The 17,325-nt window shown below is 38.2% G+C and overlaps 1 protein-coding gene across 2 annotated transcripts in view; it reads right to left on the reverse strand.

Moving 5' to 3' along the window:
* Positions 1 to 16,657, reverse strand: part of LOC117232938 (dipeptidyl aminopeptidase-like protein 6) — a 116,427-nt gene extending 99,770 nt beyond the window's left edge. The window contains exon 1 of one of the 2 annotated variants that reach the window (XM_033492735.1): positions 15,998 to 16,655. The gene's annotated coding sequence lies outside the window, so the exon portion shown is untranslated. Of the gene's footprint in view, positions 1 to 15,997 lie in introns of both variants that reach the window. The other variant, XM_033492736.1, reaches the window with a different exon arrangement.
* Between the last annotated feature and the right edge of the window lie 668 nt (positions 16,658 to 17,325).

Consider the following 17,325-nt stretch of genomic DNA (forward strand, 5'->3'; position numbering starts at 1 on the left):
TATCTATCGAGTTTTATTACGTATTTTAAAATAATTTTCAGAAAAAATTCTCGTCTGAAAAATGGTATTAAAACTAGATGCAATTGAAATAAAAATAAATTTGATACAACCGAAACTAGAAGTTTTAAATTAATAAAAAACTAAAAGGAGAATATGTTGTGAAACAAGTAGAAAATTAAAATTACATGTCAGACTGTTAAAAACTAGAAATAAAAGAGGGAAACAGAATATTGCACAAATGATGCAATTAAAAAAATGGTTCTATTAAATTCTTATACCAAAAAAAGAGTCATTAAAGAAATCCTTGATAACTCTCAATTCAAAGATGTTAACCAGAAAAGAAACAATTTAATTTGTCAAACGATTAACACAGAACTGCACAACAGAAATTATAGTAACAGCTATTTTCCTATATTATTATTCCTTAAAATATATTCAGTTCTCTGATACTCGTACATCATTAAATAATCAAGTGTCTAATAATCTCAGTAAAAACTGTGAATAATATATCAGTGAAAGTTCAAACCCCTATATATCAAAGGTAATTAGAAAAAGCATATATTATACTGATACGCGATATAGTACAACTAAAATTTCTATTGAAAAACGGACATGAATACCAGCGATCATTTGTAAACTAGAACGTAATGTATACCTTTGAGATACGAGTGGAAGTATCACGATATTTCTTTGTGCTGGGCACAACGAGCTACAAATTGGACCAAAAGATAATACTTTTGCGTGCGAATTTTTCTGATTTTCCATTTCAAGCACGTATCAGGTCGTATGGTGACGTGAATCAGAAAGACTGCGAGTGGAACGAGGCAAATTCAATCCCATTTGTGACAATTTCCATACGGTGTTCCTAATTTTATCACTAATTAACATCGAATATTAAGATCTCTATTATTACATTATTAGATTCATATTCGTTTCCCTGAAATTGACAAGTCAGAGTTAAGAAATACAAAAGATCGATGAATTAGAGTTTTTATAAAGAGACTATAGGAGCTTAGAACTCTAATCTGAAGTTGACTTGAAATTGTGGAAAGGAACAATTACCTGATTGGATTGCTCGATCGAGATTAGACACAGACCTTAGCCAATTAACTTAATCAGGTATTCCACGAACTCTGCCTCTTCAAACCTGATGTTCACAACATCCAACTTCGATCTCTCATACTATTTTGCTTCACACATTTCACCATTAATTCGCGAACACCTATATAACATGGGAAACAAACCCAAACACAGAATAAAAAGAGGGAAAAAGGACAAAGTCCCTTTGAAAGCCGAAGTTGGCGTCGCGAAGCGTCGCATCGCCAGCCGATCGCGAGCAATGAAATCGATGAGTGACGACCGATAACCGGGGACCGGAACTGAATCGAGGCGGAAGCCAAACGACGCCAGTTTGATAATCGAATTCCAATTTAATCTTTCGACCGGCGAACGAGTCGCCACGCGTCGTCCAATAAACTCGGTCTCGAGCGACGCTCGCTGTCCTTCACCCTCTCCACTTATTCCTCTTTCCAACACTCTGGTTTTCGAACTAGCTGGTCGCTGTGGACGATTTTTATCGGTGCCCCAGGATATATTCCATGGAACACCTCAAACGGCAAGCGCTGGTTATTAAAATTGGTCGGTCATGCGTGTCCTGCTCTTCCAACCAGTTCGGTGTCTTTTAATCGGCATGGAATTAATACCACCTCGCTTCTTTATCGAGCACCGGAACAGTTTTATTTACCGTGAGAACAAACAAGTTTGGGCATCGTTTCTTCTGGAAATTACGAAAAATATGGTTGGGACAGTTTTGTCGTATTGGATTTATTTGGTAAGGAAGTAAATAGGAAGGATGGTACCGATGTAATTTCGGTTTCTAATCGGAGAATTAATGGAGGTGGTTGTTTGTTGTAGAAGAAGATTTCTATTTATTTTATGGTTAATTTTTGAAAGCAGAAAGCGATAATATTTCAACAAATGTTTTCTTAGAAAACAAATTATGAGATCAGCGAAAGAGTTATTTTTAATCTTCCTAGGAAATCTCATAAAATAACGTGTCTTTTCAAAATTAAACAGAAGAAGAAGCATTGACAGAGCACAATAGTAGAATGAATAACACAAACAAACTATCTAAAAAGTCAACAGGATGCTGAAAGCTGAAACGAAGCAATCAACTTGTAAAGCACTAAAACATTTTATTCCAACCACAGCTTTGTTTTCAATACGTAAGCTCTTCTGCCGTTTAAATGCCCATTGCAATTCTACCGTTTAAATACCCATTGCAATTCTCTCGTCTAACTCCTCTCGTCACGAAAGAAGATTTCTCTAGTGTTTTTTTATTTTTGTTTCCACGGCACAATAGCAAACGCGAACGGACGACTGGCATTTAGAATCGGTATGGTAAACATGTCGCGCGATTCGTCAAAATTCTATCTGTGGTTGAATATCCGCACATCATACACGGTGGCATCGGCAAACGAGTCCTGCTAATGTCAGGACCTTTTCAGCCGCATTTCAACCGCGTCGTCGCGTAATGAATTAATGGCATTCCCGGCGTTGAAATGACTGAAGCGTGAACATTCCATTGAGACGTTTTTCGACGACAGAAGCATACTCTAGGCAGAATTTTCACCAGAATTGTTTTCCAATTCTGAATACTAATAGAATAACAATTGACTATAAATAGGACTCTAGGAATATTAATGAATAATAGGCAGAAAGAAACTTGGAGAAAAATATTCTCCTTACGGACAGCAACGTTTAGAAAATTAAGATACAATGAAATTCTATTATTTCGTATGCTACAATTTGACATTAATTGTTACGCTAGATATATATACATACATATACATATACAGGGTGGTTGGTAACTGGTGGTACAAGCGGAAAGGGGGTGATTCTACGCGAAAAGAGAAGTCGAAAATATAGAATAAAAAATTTTTTTTTTTAATTTTTCCATCGAGACAACCGCACGCGTACCGAGCGCAAATTCAAAGTCGATTTTCTCGAAAACAAAGCCTCGAACGAAAAATTTTTATTCCATATTTTCGACTTCTTTTTTCGCGTAGAATCACCCCCTTTCCGCTTGTACCACCAGTTACCAACAACCCTGTATAACTATTGAAACTGTGTTTAATCTTTATACTGATTTCTCAATCGAAACGTGTGCTATGTATCTTATCAACACAGAATATCTCACTAGTAAAATGATTTTATTGTAAACAGTGATGTGTGAGCCATTTGAAACAGTCTATCTTAGAACGTTCAAAAACGGAAATTATTTTTTTCATTTAACTAATACTTGACGCTATACAAAAAGAATCTCACTCTTGTTAACCAATCAAGAGCAGTTACAGGGTAAGAACTATTCAAACAAGGAAACATTGCTAATACGTTCCTCGAGAGAAGATACAGAAACCCGATTCTCAAAGAAACTCAATTCCGTTCTCATTAATTCGTTCTAATTAATTCACCTTACCCAGGAGCAATTTTCCATTGCATATCTGCGAACGTCGAATCTACTTCATGGAAAAGTCTTCGCGAACGTCCAAGTTATTAAAGATGAAAAGAAAAATCCACGTGCAAGAAAGCCAAGTGGAAGAAATGACAGAGCTGGAAAGGGGAAAACGTCGATAAAATCGCGGGAGCGAAGCCGGGAATATTTTCTACGATGATTACGAATTATGAGCATTGCTCCTTTCGTTTCTTATTTAGTAAGAAGAAGATCAAATAATCGACGTTCCTCCTTTTCCTGTTACACGTATAATAAAGTTTCAGCGGTAGACAATGTCCTTTGCGGCAATCATTTTCACGGCAGAAATATTCTTACGAGGCTAAGACTTGACGCGTTATATATTTTAGCTAAGATCGAGCTTTGTTTAATTTTCCCCGGAGTTGAAGTATTTCGCGTTCCTCTTTCCACGAATATTTCTCGTCTACCTCGCCTTTGTGGGTACTACTTCTTGGAATTCTCTTTTAGTTCCTTCGCGACAAATGAATGAAACAAACCACCGAGTATATTCGGACTTTTCTAAGATACGGGAGAATATTGAAACCACGACGGTGATCAAAGTAACCAATCTGTGACCTTTTATAGAAATTTTATTTTAAGAAATTTAATGATTTTTTGTAAAATATATGAACGAAACTTTGCTTTCCTCTTTATATTCAAATGACCCAATTTTTAAAGATTATGATATGGATAAGAATATTATTATTTCGTGTGTTATTTTACAGACGCTCGCTGCGAATGTAACGATTGTTAATTCGCATCGTAAAGGCTACTATGCTCGAAGCTAATCGGTTATCGTAGTGTTAAGTAACAAATGAAACTGAATCATTCGAGAAAATAACAAGTGAAATCTCGAACATAGTTCGCGCGATTGTCGCGTGGTCCGGGCCACACCCAGTGAAATTGGATCGTCAGAAGTTATCAAATTTTTCGGAACGATCCTGAAGTAGTCGTGAAAGTAACCGGATGGAAGGTAGATGTGGGAGGGATCCCGCGAATAATAGGACGGATAAGATTTCCCTGTCTAGGAAAAATTGAATCGTTATCATGAACCGCAACCGGCTAAGGCTGACGCGTACGGTTTTGTTGCTCGTGCCGGCTTATGACAGAACTATCGATCCTACTACTGGTCCAACTCGAACTTTTCCTCCGCTTCCCCACTCTGTTCGTAGCCTCTCTCGTCCATCCGAAATTCCAATGCTCTTTCCCTTGTTTCGGCCTGATCCCGTGCGTGAAATACATCCTAAGAGCATGGAAAGCGGTTATGTTACGCGAGTACTTTACGTGCCTGTTGTATTGTGTTAGTTCGGCAATCGATCCTCTTCTACCCGCCATTGGCCATTACTCTCAACTTTGATCAAAATTTCTACGTACTTCAAATTAATTGACACATGAGTGGTATTACGGATTTAATTAATTCTGATTTGATTTTATTAGGTGTTGATGGCGAGACAAATTTGTATTCGTGGTTGTGATGTTTAAAGCAATTGTGATGGAATCAGTGCTATGATGCAAAATACGGATAAGACGAATTGGAAATTTTCGAATTCCAAGCAAGGTTTCGAAGAAATTAACCCACTCTCTTTGTATTTTATATATTATTAACACTAGAACTACCACATCAGTCGAATTGACTGGTTTAACAAATTTTTTCAAATTCCTACTTCGTGTTATATTTTTTTCTGCAATGATGTAACGAGTTTCGCAACGATCACTAAAAGAATAATATAATGAATTTTATTTTGTTTTTTATGTATTCAAACTCAAAATAATTTTGTATCAGGGCTACTTATACCTATACCAGTCAAAATGACTGGTACTTGTCAAACTGTAAAAGGGTCCTGCAATCTGTTTATCGAACCCCAATTAACCAGTTTCCTCGTTTTGTACAACTTCGCACATGTTTTTACGATATTATGATATTAATTATCAGGAAAATTCCGGATTGATCGCTAGATGGCTAGATACTAACACTAGAAATACCACACCAGTCAAAACGACTGATTCTACAATTTTATAAATGTCGACCTTCGTTTAGGGACCATGGTCCTAGGTGGATTAATAATACCAAAAATGTACTACATAACATGGAATTCATTCAATAACATGGAATAATATTTTTTAAAGACCAATCATTTTGACTGGTTTTGGTAGAAATAGTTTCGTGTTAACTATCGGTAGTTCTAGTGTTAACGTAATATAATATTAATATAATAAAGATGTAACAAAAGTATTATATGAAATGCCGTATTTTGAATATTTTATATTTTTTCGTATTATACGTATTCTATTCGTTTTACACATTTCAATTCTCTATAAATCCATGATCTAGTTACAATAGAGACCACGTTTAACCGAGCACGAAACAGGAGCGGACGTAAAGAAAATTGGTCTCCGGTTATCATTTCTTAGACATATTGCTCTACAAGATATATTTGAAGAACGGACGTGAGATACATAAGCCATCTTCTCCTTTTATTAGAAATACGTTTAAAATAAAACAATATAATCGTAGCGCGATACAGGCTTAATTTTAATGATTATCATGTCCGAAATCAACGCGGAATAAATTATCGGGATGCATATATCGTCACGTCAATTTCACTGATGAAAATTCCACGTGACTAATATTGACGTTAACGGCGACAATAACAAATAGTGTGTTCGATAAAATGTAAATCGATCAGGTGTTTTCGCTATAAATTATAAAATTAGATCGGACTGTTCCATGTTTCCTTGATAATTTGATATTTGTCAACTCCTCTCATGGATTATTAAACAAAAATATAACGCATAAACATAACCGTATAATCATATTAAAAATCAACACAATCCGAACGTTAGTTCGTAGCGTTAAAGCTAGATACAGGAAAAATCCTGAAAACTTTCACGATGACCTATCATATAATAAAAACAAACCAGAAGCTATGAAAGCTCAAAGTTCTAACATTTCATTCATAAAAAATTAGAAAAAGAGATCCGTCAAGTCTCGGATTTCAACAATATTGTATAAAATTATTAACCTAAAGTTTAGAATCACTACATGTTCCATCGAAAATCTAACAATTTTAAAAAACATATGAATTTAAAATTATCTAAAATTTTTAAAAATTCAAAGTTGAAAAAGAGAAACAGAGCATCCCATCTTCTACTGACACAAAACCCGTATAGAAATATACAATATACCAATTCGTTTTATTCTCGTCTTTATACAAACAGTATACAACCTCTTCGAAAGAATTATACAGAAAGATATTATTTAAAAAGACACGAAGAATTTTTCTAACGATTATATTCATTCTCTCCAAAGCAACAAAGTGCAGTCTGCTCCACTTTCTATAATCACTCTCCAAACGATAAAACGTCCAGTCGCCTTGCTGTCCGTGAAATTAACGAAATCAACACACGCGCTCGCGTTCGGTAATGCCGCATTATCGACATCCAATTCTCTGTAATCCCAAAACCGACAAATTGAAAAGGAGAAGAATACCACTCCATGTTTCTCTATCTGGTATTTCCGCTCCCTGCTTTCAGTTATACGCTTATCAAGGAAATGACGATCCACAGAAAATAGCATGAAAATAAGAGAAAAGAGTGAATTTACATAGACATTCGTAGTCTGATCATTAACATTGTCTCTGAACTAGATTTCTCTCTCTCTCTCTCTCTCTCTTTCTATCTATCTATCTATCTATCTATCTATCTATCTATCTTTCTCTCTGTCTCTCTCTCTCCTCTTTTTATTTTATAGATATAACCAGAGAAATTGAATCTAATTTTTTAGATATAACATTTTGGAAGAAATCAAACATGAAATATGAAGATCAGGTCAAGACCTCAGACAAACTAGCAGCTTTCTCGATTTACCTAAGAAATTCATTTCATTTTAGGAAAAAATGTATTAATTTTAATGAGCCTACAATTGGATTCGAAGAAATCTGGGTTGATTTTTTGTCTATAACGACTCTTCCAAATATTCATCCAGATAGTTGTTTGAAAATCTATCTCGCGTAAAAACGTTATGCAATTATAAAATATAGATATTTGTTAAATAAATACATGTATATATAATAAAAATAAAGCAAATAACCATAATTTTTTCGTTTACTGAGCGAATGCAAGGAAGCGTTGAAGCACTTCCAAGCTTAAAGCGACGCAGTTGACAAAGCCACGTGACTGGAAGAATCATATGCAAAAAATGTGCAAAACAACCAGTAACACCTGTTTTCCTCGTTTATCAAAACGGTCCCTCGTTTTTTCGCTCTTTATTTTGTGTTTTTCCGTTGATACATCGCGTTCAAAATGTGTTCAAATTGTGACAAAGGGACCACGTCGATTCCAGCGGCGGAACGACGCGTTTCCGTTCAACTTCTGGAACAATGCCGCTGATAATAAGATAACAGTCGTGCCGGCAAGATTCGTCGACGAGGTTCTGCAAACGAAAGAAGGTTACCGGGGAACGAGCAAAGGGCCTCCTGTCCTCGCACCATTTCGCTCCCTTTCAACCCCACCCCCTTCGTGAAATTCCTGTCCCGTCGCGATAACAAACTTCGCCCACTTGCTTTTCTCCCTGCGATGAGATCTTACCGGTGCCATTGTAACTGGCTCGTCTCGCCCCCGCTGAATCGCATTATTTCAAACCGCGGCGGTCAACTTCCAACACGTAGCACATGCACGACGTACATCGGACGAGGCTGAAATAATTAGCCATGCGATTCGCGGTTTCGCGCGTGTCGTTGGTCGGACGCGTTACGCGGTTTGGCTTTTCAAACGACGTCATTGGGGTGTCAGGATTTGCTAAATTAATCGGTGAACACGGTGATGAGTTCGGACTAGAAGCATCTCGTGGGAATTCTTTTCGTTCGGCTCTGATTAACAAGTTAATTCGGGGATATAGGCGTAAGCAATTTTTAACGATTGAAGTTTAAAGTTCGTATTTCACGGTAATGATATGTTTGATTATCGATTATTAATTAAATAGCGTATTACGTATTACTTATTAAAAAGTATTACACTACTAATCGTGTATGTAATATTCCATTATTATTCAAAAACATGAAATTTGAAAATTCCATTAATATAATTTACAACCAGACTTTCCCTTCGCAACGCTTCAAAAGCAACTAATCATTGATCGTTGAAGTGCAATTATGACAAATTTAAAGTAGCAGACATGCAAAGAATGCATATAATATATAAGAATACATAAAATATCCAACCTGGAGTATTCGTCATAATTCTTAGTAGACGAAACAAATTACTATGTAGGTTCCATTCTTTTAAGTCTCTTTAAACAAAAATATGGAATTACGTAAAAATCCGCAGTCTATCGATCACAAATAAAATATAAATTTGACGTATCCAGAAATCTGGTAACACTGTGCTTCGCTGAGTAACAACAACGATGAGTACAGGGGGAAAAAATCGCTGAGAATCGTGGAACATCAAGCTCGTTTTCACGTTGATACAAAAGCTATTTCAATGAACATCGGCAATTTTCCGCCATAGCGTGGGCTGTTTAGCCATATAACGGCTGCAAAAGCGACCGTCCCGGTCTCTGGCCTCTATTATTCGACTGGCATTAACCATTTGCGGCAGTGAAAATGCAAAATCGAAAATTCGTGCCTGAACGATTAACGACGGGCCCGTGCGTTCGTCGCGTGATTCACGGACATTTCCGGCTTCTCGTTGATCTCTTAATTCACCGGCCGGAACGAAGTTCTCCCATTTCTGCCCCCTCGGGGCGACCAGAAGGGGGAGAGAGGCGTGTCGAATTGAAATGAAATTACTCGCGAGTGCGCGAATCGTTCGAGAGCTAGTTGGGTAAGCACCTCGTGCTGTTAATGAAATTTTTGTTCTGTGATTTCGTTGGAATTTTTTTCTCGTAACAGAAAATCGAAAAAGAAAGAAGGGAATAAACGGGGGAACAGAGAGGTAAAAAAAATTTTTTTCCCAACGAACGAACATTCGCGCTATACGTAGCTTAATTGCGGGGCACTTTTGTTAATCGGCCAAAGCTCTTGATATTTTTCAGAGGTTCATGTACGAATTTCGATGAGGAGATGCTTTTTCGAGAAATTATTGCGTTGGATGATGATTAAAAATTCGACGTGTTAAGACTCTGTACTGCTATGAAAATTTTTAATTTCTCTATCATCGGTACAATTATTCATAAATCTTCTATATTCGTTCAGTTTCGTGTAATGAGAGTCCCACTCTTACGAGGAATACGGAATGTTGTACGTGGTAGGCGAATTTTTCGTGAAGAGAATGATAGGAAACAAGGATAACGATTCTTTAAACATGATATCTTATGCAAAGTACGAAATTGTGTGAGTGAAGTTGCTACGCCGCTAAATGATTTTTCGCTACTTCCTCATTTTTTAATATTTCTTTACGAAACTTCACCTATGAAACTTTTTACAGAATTTTCCCTCGTGAGCCGTTTGATCCTCTTTCGTATTACTTCGAAGAGCATTATCTTACGACACTTTTAGGGCGTTACATATAACTCGTTTACAGAAGATCTCATAATCGTAGGATTATGAAGTTGCAGTTCCGTTATGACGCGCTAAAAATCATCGAAGCTACCGGATAACAAAGTTGTCTTCTAATTCCACTAATCGCCTCTTTAAACTAAACGAGCTGTTGATTCGATTAACCGTGCAGGTATATTGATTACGTATACGCTGTAACGATTTTCCATCCGCCTATGTGCGTCGCAATTAGGATTGCGTTAGAATTAGGATGAATAGGTGATAAGATGTTTGAGAGATTCTGTAGAAACGCTTCAAAAGGAACGGTCCGCCGATAATTGAAATTTCAAATAAAAAGCGTGATTGTACTGAAACAGGAATTTTTTCGCCATTTCATTTCATTCTTTCACCTCACTTTCAGAAAGTCCCAGGTACCTTATGACATTTCATATTTATCTATCTTAAAAAAGTACGATAAAATTGTCATCCAACGAGATCGAAAATTTGGGCAGAATTTACTTATAATTCATTTCATTTACGGATTTATATCCCAGAATTATCATCGAGTCAAAGGGAACATAAATCCTTTGAATGGTTCGTTAATATAACGGTGCAGCGAAAAGTTAAGTTGAAATAATCCATGGCTCGATTTATCGTTGGTTGATCCCCGTGTCCTAATTCGCGAGAGTTCGCTCAGCTTGGTGAACGAAGTTATACACATCGATAATTCTGGGTGACGCATCGTTTTCGACAACGTGTGACAAACGTTATTCCTTGCGAAACGTTAATCGCGCGATCCCGTGAGACACATGTGAAATTTGCGTCCCATCAAATTCGATGTTTCGTCGCGTCTTTTGACTTCGTCTCGAGATACAAGCAGAGTTGATTTCAAAAATTTTCCAACGATTCCTAGGACGAAAATTTAATTAGACTTCCACTTCGTTCCACTGTCTTTAAATTCCATTCGAATTCCATTAACGACCTGAAAACAACTGGACACGCTATCGCCCCGTGCCGATAAACTACTCTATAGCGTTAATCGTGTTAATCACGTTCTCGTGATCGCTCGAGATTCAGTTTCAATTACTTTCTTTAGCAACGATGAAACGAGCTAAGCGGTTAATTATATTTTATTAGGAGAACATGGTAAATGCTGTAATTAAGGACCACGTGAAAAAAATGTCAGAATTTCTCTTTTGTTCATTTCCTAGCTACTTCATCACATAGTGGCTAAAAAAATATATCTTAAGAAAAAAATGTTGAAAAAGGAAATAACCTGAAAGACTCGAAGATATAAAACCATTTGAAAATAATTGCTCCAGAATATTTTACCAAAGTAAATTTATAAGAAACAGTATTTCTAAGAGGAAACTTTAAAACGGCGAAATTCTCTGTTGACGATTTTTTGATAATTCATACCTGCTCTAAATTCTACGACAGAAGAGCACAGGATCGTAAAATGATCGCATGTCAGATTGAACCAACGTGAAGACGTCCGATAATCGCGTTATCGCTGCAGGCTCGAGACTAATTTGATTAGCCTCTTGTGAAGGATACGGCAGAATTCTCCAACGGAACTGATCTGTCTTCCAGTCGATAGAGGACAATTTGGTGCTTGTAGAGCGAAAAAAGTTAATGTGATTATCTCGGCATTTACCGAGGACTTTGGGTCATTGTAGTTCAAAGTCTTAAGAATTTTCTTAACTTTAATGGATTTTTGGAAAGATACTACGGAAAGCCAGAATTTATTGTTTCCAAAACTCAAGATAGAAGATACTTTAAAGTGTTAGTTTCTAGATGAATATAATCTAGCAAGCCGAACATACTATGAAGTTTTTCAATTGCTATTTATCGAAACAAAAATAAATGAACAACTATCAACACCCTCTTCGTCGTTCGATCAAAGATGTATAGTGGCTTCATCTTCTTTTGTGCTTTAAAGTTGTACGTTAATTTGTAATTTGTACGAACGTTGCATGAACGAGCGTGCAAACTGGCGAACTACGTGTTACGACCGGTGTAAATGACTGATAACGCAGCTAATAACGATCGAATAACGCGGATACTGAAATTTCCAGTCAGTCACGAAGCTTCGAGCAACGCAAATTGAGACGTTGCAACGATATTAACCGTGTTACTAGCTGTTTTGACGCTGGATTCTCTCGAATCGAGTTGGGCAAAGCTCGAAGCACACTTTCGAAATGTTTGCAGATTGGTTGAGAATTAATTTTGCGTTGGCCAATGAATTGAAATGATTTACGCTGATCAAGAACAAAATTGCAGTGTATTATGTTTGGAGACTAATGGTAGCTTCACTTTGTTTTCATTGACTGTTTTTATAGAAATTCTTTGAATCAATTTTTGAATACCTTTTCAACTTGAATACTTTTTCAACTTGTTATAAAGCGATACATTCTGCAAGTGAAAACTGGGATCATTTTTATTATGAATGTTTCGTTTCAGGAGCTCTTTTTCTTTCAACTGTGCTTAATTAAAGTCAATTAAACAAATCCTCCGCCTCAAGAATATTTAATATTGTATAAATATAAAATATAATTAAAATCAAACTCTCTATCAATTTAGTATGGAACATTATCATCACCAAAATTCTTAAAATTAATCTAAGAAGATCATCTTCAAATATGGAGCAGAAGTGCAAAGAAAAATCGATAAGGTCCTTAAATGAAGAAAATTGTGGGTAAAGTTAAACTCCATTTCTCGCTTCCAGATATTAAAATATAATATTACACATAGCCATGAAGGCTTGGAAATCCATTTAGAAAGTCCTCTAGATAAATACAAATTTTCTATATTTTTCGTAGCGAAGAATCCATTTATACCACTTTTCCACTCAACTCATTTTCCACTCGAAATTATCTCATTGCGTTTCAATATTGCAGCAGCAAAGCTCGAGCGTTGCGCACGTACAAATCGCTTCCGAACAATTTTTTAACCTAAACCACAATTCTGTGTCAATGGTGGATAAATCGAACTCAGAACAATCGCGACGCCAAAACCTGCTCGACTTTCCGGAACACGAACTTTTCCCTTGGATCGATCGTCGCCAGGTAAATGGCCGCGAACTGTATAATCTGAAAGCTTGGAACTCACAATCGAAACAGAAAGAGGAGGGAAGGTTGGACCTTCTCTATAGCGGAACGGAAACGCCGCAACTTTTCTGTTTCGAAAAAATGGAGAACACACAGAACGCAGCGTGTATAAAGTGAGCCGTTTTTATTCGTTTTTGCGTTCGCACTGTACTGTTGTTAAGCGAATGCAAGTTGCAACGTTGTCCCGAGGGACGTCGTTTCTTCGTCGGAATGGCAACGTTATCTGCGGCACTGGGTTCCCTTTAAATGCGTTTTTGCGCTGACAAAAGCGAAACCGGAAGCAGCGTCATCGCGTCTCTTTGGGCCACGATTCAGCGTCGCGGAACCTGGCTGAAATCTGTTGCTTTGTCGAGTCGAAAGGAAAAGGTTCCGCTCTGTAACGACCGTAGTTGAAGAATAAAATGTCGAAGGCGCGGAAGTAGTTGGTTTCGCGTATTTAAAGTGCGATGGATTCATGGTCACGCTGGAGATAAAATGTGGGACGTCGATGACATTTATGAATTTATTTTATATTTACACCATCGACGATCTGATTTTCATGATGCAGTCTAGCGTTTCAAGCTATCTGTTTAGAATTCGAAATAGGAGATTATAGATCATGTGGACCTGTATGGATAATATTAGCAGATTCGCGGTCGATAACTTTATTGATATCGTAAAGTATCAAACCGCAGATTTCTACAATTATGAGAAAGATTTATAGAGCTCGTTGTAAAATATTATGTTCTGTATTGTTTATTATTGATAATTCAAATAGTAACAGTACCGGATAATTGGTCTCTCTGAGCCCTCTTGCACGATTGAATACTAATTCAATTACTAACGAAATTTTACTAATTGTCAGTACCGACAATTGGAATAAATTTCGCAATAATAAAATAAATGAAATTGACCGTGAGCAAATTTTATAAATCACAAATCATCCGATACTGACAAGTCACAAGCTATATATCATAAACCTCATTTTTAAATTTTACAATTTTGTGAGAATAATTATACTGCGATCTACAATATTTATCTCTAGAAAATCATTCATTTTGTTACCAATCTTTCTGCTATTATACAAGAGAATTTTGAATTTATTCTCCATTACAACAGTTACTTATAACATTCCGCAAATAATATTACTTAACTCGTTCACTGCTGGTTCACTTACGGTCTGAGTAGTGAAAGGGTTAAATTTCCTTCTCTTTCCTTCTCCTTGAAATTGCATCTTTGTAGAATATTTTAAATACCAAAGTCTCAGCGAAACTCTACGAAAGAGCAAAGAAGATCTATCGAAGAGAACAGTTTTTGAGAAACACGATAAAGACAGGAATAAGAACAGTTGACCCAAAATTTCGTCGGATACATTAAAAAGCTACGGTCTAATAAATTCTGAAACATGCCGAAAGCCTGTTCGATGTAGAGAACCGCAAGCCAGCAGAATTCTTCCGTGGATGTCGTCGTATAGGGATGTTCGACATTCTTGGCGAGCGAGTCTGCGAACGCGTACGACAATAAGTCACGCTTGAATTTCCAATAGCGATGCTGCGCTACTCTTGCATCTTGTAGTAGACCATCGTTCCACCCTGGTATACGCAAATTTTGGCAACCTCGAGTGCTCGTAAATGCAACGTGCGGATTCGTCTTGTGCTTCCGTCGCAAGATAACGACCGAGGCAACCGTAAAATTTCAGAGAACCGTGCGATTTAGATCGTGGATTTGTTGACACGTGAGAATTCTTTCTGGCGCGAAAAAATGAATTTTAAATGACCCATGGCTGGCTGAACCGTCAGGAACGATATTACGAGTTCGACGCGCTACGTCCAGGGAAATTAATATGGCAAAATCGATAAAATTCTGGATGAAAACTTCACAGTTTCATACATTCGTCTTGTATCGAGTTTTATAGTTACGAGTTTTGAAAATAACATTTTACGTTTATACTTGGATTTGATGTTAACTTTAAAAATTTTACGAATTTTGAATTTGACACTAGAAGTATTTTTTATATATAGGTATATACCTATATTATCGATGAAAAACTTCGAATCACCTTCCAGGTTATATGTATAACGAACTTTCTATCAATTTTGCTATTTGACAATCAATACTATAAATATCAATATTGATTTCCCCTCTTTTTACAGACCTTTATCTAAAAAGTTTTCCAAGGGGACTTTTTATGGGTGAGCAGATTCGAAATGTAACGACAGAAACACAACACAGAGACAGACGATGTTTGTTCGTGTGACGCATTCAGCGCGACTTCATTGAAGCTCACCGTTCGTTTCTTTCTCCTTGCTGGAACATGTGCCCTGCCGTTCGCTATTGTGAATCGACCAGGCTGGCCAACGTTCGCCGGAAGCCTCATCGCGCGTCGCGAATGTCAACAGTGGCGCAAGCTTTGACCACTCTCGCGGAATGGATGACGATCTCACGACATAACGTATGTTCAATTGAAAACAACTCTTCGATTTCTATCGCTTTTCCAACGAATGTTGATATGTGACATTATTGAAGTTTAACATAGTCGTAGTGCAAGAGATGGTTTTAACAGATTCTCGTAAACATTTAGTGTTGCGATAAACAAAGCTGAAAACATCTTCGTACGAAAGAAGATGTTTCGCATTTTTGAGACAAACATTTCTATGTTTATCCTCGATCGAAGATAAAGAATTAAATCTCAAATATACACTTATGGAGTCCCAAAATTTTGCACACTTCATCACGAAACACAGAAAGGTGTTCTACCTAGGATCCTAGTCATAGACGAAGCTCTCAGGTATCTAATCCCATGCATCGTTCAGCATCTTCAGAAGCGAACGTCCCTGCGTCAAGCCGCGCGTCGCGTAACACCATCGCGAGAGACCCAAAAATCCATCGACGGAACGCGAGCAATGAAAAGGATCCCTTACCTCAAAAGAGGCGATCAGAACGCAGTACTGTGGAAGGACAGGGATGCCGGACGATCCTGGCTACCTCGAGGGAAGCTCGCCCGGGCGGCATGGCTCCCACCTCTTCGCCCTGTGATCCTCCCGACTGCTGCCCGGCAGGGTGTCCTTCTTCCTCTGTTTGTGCTGATTCGTTTGGCAACCGCGGACGTTGTTCGCACAGAGTGGAAGTCGAACTACGTCGAACACAAGAAAATACCAAAGTATGCTTCCGTATACACCGTAGTAGAACAAAGATCCTTCAACGGCAGAACCTTAGAACTCGAGAGTGTCAAGAATACGCGTCACGACAACGACGACGACACGATTCTCATTCCGGTTACGTCTTCTCGGTGTACGCGTCACACTTGGACTGGTACGATACGCGTCGATAAGAGAGGAGGCGAGAAACGCAACAGAGCCGAAGGATCATCCAACGAGCAAGAAAGAAAAAAAGTCGTTGATCGAGATGACGTTGGCTACTGTGAAGACAGGGAGCGTGACACACACCAGGTCCAGGGTTGGTAAAAAAGACGATCTCTCTAGGGAATCGTGGTCGGCTGTCGAACAGGATCAGAGAAAAGAGAGCACAGAAAACTAGGCACAGGACACGATGGCCCGGCCACTGCGCCGGCACTGAGGCTACGCCGCAGCCTCGCTCTCCTGCTACTCCCTCCCCTCTCGTTGCTCGACTAACTCTCGCTCTCTCTCTCTCTTTCCTCGACTCTCGTTCCCCGCCTCTACCTCTCTCTCTCTCTCTTTCTCTCTCTTTGCCTCTCCTTCTCCCTCTTCCAAGTTCAATTTCTCTCTCTAACCGCCCCCTACGCGTCTACCTCTCTTCTGTTGCACACACCTCTCCGCCACCTCCCGCTCTCTCTTTTCGGATCTCCGCCACCCCTGACACGCGCTCCTCACCCTCACCCTCACCCCTCTTCCGCTATCCTCCTTCCTCCCTAGACGCAGTTTCTATCTCTGTTTTACTAGCCGTTGCATCCCTCTCGCTTTCTCGATGCTTCTTTCTTGATCGGGATAGGTGTCCGTGTTTTCGAACGCGCGCCCCTCCCGTAACCTTTTCTTGAATCCTCTGCTTCTTTCTTCAATGCCCGGTCCTCTTCTTTTCTAACATACATCAACCGGGCTTCGAGAGGTTTGTTTGCATTTTCTTGGTTTTTTCCGCTAACCTTTTTATCCTGTTCCTCGCCGCATCTTCGTTTCGAACGCTACCCATTCCCTATTCCTTTCGGAGAGTTTCTGGTTTTGTATCCTAATTTCTACTTTCTCGTTTTCTGTGGATTCATTCGAAGCATCCTCTT

Source organism: Bombus vosnesenskii, unplaced genomic scaffold (genome assembly GCF_011952255.1).
Source record: "Bombus vosnesenskii isolate JDL3184/JDL3185 unplaced genomic scaffold, Bvos_JDL3184-5_v1.1 scf7180000013294, whole genome shotgun sequence".
NCBI lineage: Eukaryota > Metazoa > Arthropoda > Insecta > Hymenoptera > Apidae > Bombus > Bombus vosnesenskii.